The sequence below is a fragment of the Suncus etruscus genome, chromosome 17 (genome assembly GCF_024139225.1).
Source record: "Suncus etruscus isolate mSunEtr1 chromosome 17, mSunEtr1.pri.cur, whole genome shotgun sequence".
Classification (NCBI taxonomy): Eukaryota; Metazoa; Chordata; class Mammalia; order Eulipotyphla; family Soricidae; genus Suncus; species Suncus etruscus.
In genome coordinates, this window is record NC_064864.1 from 74,313,172 (window position 1) to 74,317,767 (window position 4,596).

The 4,596-nt window shown below is 43.3% G+C and overlaps 1 pseudogene; it reads right to left on the minus strand.

Moving 5' to 3' along the window:
* Positions 1 to 2,799: 2,799 nt before the first annotated feature.
* On the minus strand, positions 2,800 to 3,688 carry LOC126033509 (cortexin-3-like; annotated as a pseudogene).
* Between the last annotated feature and the right edge of the window lie 908 nt (positions 3,689 to 4,596).

Genomic DNA, 4,596 nt, shown 5'->3' on the forward strand with positions numbered 1-4,596 from the left:
CTCCTGGCAGGCACGGGGGACCATATGGGACACCGGGATTCGAACCAACCACCTTTGGTCCTGGATCGGCTGCTTGCAAGGCAAACACCGCTGTGCTATCTCTCCGGGCCCTAAAATGAAATTCTTACAACAAAGAATAGGTCACGAACACCACCAGATGTTTCCCAATCCATTTCTTCTTCAAAAAAGTTTCAAGGGGCTGGACTGGTGGCACAAGCGTTAACTTAGGATAGACTGCAGTTCGATTCCCCAGCATCCCTTATGGACCCCCAAGCCAGGAGAGATTTCTGAGTTCATAGTCAGGAGTAACTCCTGAGCATCACCAGGTGTGGCCCAAACCACCCTCCCCAAATAAAACCCCAGAAAACAAAAACAGTTTCAAGAGTCTCTTTGTTCAGGTAACATCAAGTCAGGGAGTTTCAGAGCATCCTTTCTTTCTAGAGATTTACATCAGGTCAATTACCTTTAAAAATTGTAAATCAGAGGCCAGAGAGATAGCACAGCAGCAAGGCATTTGCCTTGCAAGCAGCCGATCCAGGATGGATGGTGGTTCGAATCTGGGCATCCCATACGGTCACCCATGCCTGCGAGGAGCTATTTCTGAGCACAGAGCCAGGAGTAACCCTGAGCGCCACTGGGTGTGACCCCCCCCCAAAAAAGTAAATTATTGAGCTATTTCTTTCAGTAAAATCACAAGTGTCTTTTCTGTTAGACTTGAGAAAGCTTGAATGACACAGTGGCATTTGGGCTGTTATGCAACTGGCATTGTTTGATCTCTGGTATACATGGCATGGTGTAGCCCTGGCTCTTGAATGGGACCACTGAACATTTCTTGGATGACCCATCAATTAAAATAAGTATATATTTAAAAATGTTATCATTTCTTGAAAAATCAAATATGCATATTCAATATTTTAAAATTATTTTAACAAAATCTTTTCAAGTATTAACATAAGTATAGTAATATAGAATATCACAAGTATCCAAGAATGGAGGGATTTCTATGAGAAGTCATATTGAATACGAGTCACTTGTCAGGAGGATGATTCAAGTGGGTCTTGAGATAAACAAATGTCATTCACAGAGAAGTTCTTAGAGCAAAGACTTAAGAGTTCTTTAGAGCAAAGACTCTAAACTCTTGGCTCCTACATTTTTGCTTGTATCTCTGCCAATGCATCTCCAAATCCAACTGTGCCATGCAAGGAAAGTAAGCAAATAAATACAGAGAAATTATTGTGTCCTCAGTGTTGTCGGGGATGTGGAGAGAAAGGAACTCTTATCCACTGCTGGTGGGAATGCCGTCTAGTTCAACCTTTATGAAAAGTGATATGGAGATTCCTCCAAAAACTGGAAATCGAGCTCCCATACGATCCAGCTATACCACTCCTAGGAATATACCCTAGGAACACAAAAATACAATACAAAAACCCCTTCCTTACACCTATATTCATTGCAGCACTATTTACCATAGCAAGACTCTGAAAACAACCAAGATGCCCTTCAACAGACGAATGGCTAAAGAAACTGTGGTACATATACACAATGGAATATTATGCAGCTGTCAGGAGAGATGAAGTCATGAAATTTTCCTATACATGGATGTACATGGAATCTATTATGCTGAGTGAAATAAGTCAGAGAGAGAGAGAGAGAGAGAGAGAGAAACGCAGAATTGTCTCACTCATCTATGGGTTTTAAGAAAAATGAAAGACATTCTTGCAATAATAATTTTCAGACACAAAAGAGAAAAGAGCTGGAAGTTCCAGCTCACTTCAGGAAGCTCACCACAAAGAGTGATGAATTTAGTTAGAGAAATAACTACATTTTGAACTGTCCTAATAATGAGAATGTATGAGGGAAATGGAGAGCCTGTTTAGAGTACAGGCAGGGGTCGGGTGGGGAGGAGGAAGACTTGGGACATTGGTGATAGGAATGTTGCACTAGTGATGGGTGTTCTTTACATGACTGAAACCCAAACACAATCATGTATGTAATCAAGGTGTTTAAATAAAAAAAAATAACAGAAGAAAAAGAAAAAAAAAAGAAGAAATTATTGTGTCCTGTCCCTGGTACTCTCCATCCTTGCTCCATGATAGAAAGTATGGGAAAATATAGGAGGAATCATTCAAATTTCACTTTTTGCTGACAATAGGCATATACTACTTACAGCCTGGGAAGAATTATGAAGACAATCTCGTTAGAGACTTCCTTGCCACTGTCTGGCTCTGTGCTCAGAAATTGTTCCTGGCACACATTAGGGACCATATGGAATGCCAGGATTTGAACCGGGGTCCATCCAGGTTGGCTGAGTGCAAGGCGAATGGCCTACCCTGTGCTATCTCTTTGGCCCCTTTCCTCATATTTTTCCATCACTCATTTGGCTCCCTACCAGCTAGGCCCTCACTCCCCTCTAGTGATCCTCACTTTAGAAGAAAATTGGGCCTGGTCTGGGTCCATGCTGGCCAGACCAATTCTTTCTCTCTGGATAGGATAAACATTCTCATAAAAGTAAAGAGAGTCCCAATCTGCCAAGAAAGGCACCTAGCTGTGTCACTAGAATCAGGTCAAATTGGTCCTCGTTTTGTATTCTCAGGCCAGGTCACATAGTACTGTTTTAGTGAATTTAGTCTAATTCACTGTTGGTGTTCTCAGTTTCACTATCACATCAACTCAGCAGCATTTACTCACTGAGTAAACACAGAAATGTAAACAGCCCTCTTTTGAGTTTGAGTGACATAAGCTTTCATTCCCAATATGAAGCGCTTGACCTCCTCAGGATGGGTTCCTGCCTGCTGTTTGTTAAGAAAGTGCATGGTCCGACTGTCGTTTCTCCAGGCCTTCAGGCCTATCTGCCCAGGTTGAGATAAACGTGCTTTGATAGGGGTGCAGAAGTTCTGACAATTTTCACCTGACAATGAAAACAAAGAACAGAATCACAAAAACAAATGTGGGTTTTGCTTCAGAGACATGCTAGCATCTGTTGATGTGTTTGTGAGGGACACTGAAGAAGAAAGTATGGACTGTCCCCTGTATACTGTCTATCATCTAGGGAAGCCAGAGAACAATTTCTTTTGCTGCCATCATCAGCCAGGTAGGGGAAAGTAGAGCACACACGGAGGGAAGAAGACAGGACCAGATGCGGCCTGGAGGACCGAGAAGGCACCAGAGGGGGCTAGGGGAGACCAGCAACACCGGCCCCTGGGCGGCACAATGAGGTCGCTCCATCCTGACACCGATTAGGCAATGGCTCTCCCGGAGAACTAGCACACACTGCATGCCCAGCCGCCCCCACAGAACACTGCCAAACGTTGCGGGAGCAGAGAGGCAAGACCGGGTACTCGTGCCCCCCAAACACCCGACACTACTCCACTGTGGCCCCCACCGAGCCCCGACCGGGCAGAGGCAGGCTCCATCAGGGGCAGCGCGTCAGGGCTCGCTGGAAAACACACCTGGGAACCCCACGAACGCCTGCCGGTCCGACAGCTGGGAACCAGCCCCGTCTTGGGCACTGCCTGGTGATATTCATACTTGATGTAGTTCCAGTCTTTCTGAACCTTTGGGAACGTGATTTGCATAAGCAATAGGACGCAGAATATCATGTCCCTCGCCAAAACACCTCTCAGTATTTTAATTTCAGAGGTTTCACCTTTTTAATTGGGGCCACTGGGTTAAAGTTCCCAGAACCCATTCCGATTGGATGGAAATCCAATGTTCCAATCTGGATTCCGCAGTGACCCATCCACAGCCCAAAATTAGAGGCACTTAGAAACTTTGTTGATGAACAGTTGAGGCTGGGTCACATTGAAACCTCTTTTTCTAATTGGAATTCTCCAGTATTTATTATTAAGAAACCATCAGCCAACTACAATCATGCTTGTAATCATGGTGCTTAAATAAAGGTTTTATATATTTTAAAAAAAAAACTGTGTTCTGGGCAGGATGTACAATAAGATGAAGTGTGGGACAATGAACAAGTCACTGCTGCAGTTACTGCTGTAATTGGTGGTAGGAAATGTGTACTATAAATGATGTTGTACATTATACGTATGACTGACAATTGTGAACAACATTGTAACTGCAATAAAAAACACTATATAATGTACCTGGTGTTTAAATAAAATTATTCAAAAGAAAAAGAAAGAAGAAACTATCAGGTAGCTGGAGAACAGGTATCAACCCTAGCACTAGATGGCTAAAATGAAAGTTTTGAAGATTAAATAGTGTTTACCAATAAAGCTTCTGTTAACAAGAAGCTGTTGTACTTTGCAAAGAAACAAATTTGAGCATTATTTTCATACCATTAAAAAAAACTGGGGCCGGAGAGATAGCATGGAGGTAAGGCATTTGCCTTTCATGCAGAATGTCGGTGGTTCGAATCCTGGCATCCCATATGGTCCCCTGAACCTGCCAGTGTGAGAAGCTGTATGGATCTAGAGCAAAATTGGAGTCTCTGAGACTATTTTCTCTCTTGCTTATGTGCAGTTTAGCACAAAGTCCAGAGCTCAAAGGAAACGGCTCACCACAAGAAATCGAAAAACTTAGAGGTTTTCCGCCAGATAGCTTGGAGAAGCGAGATAACATCTATAAGACCCTAGC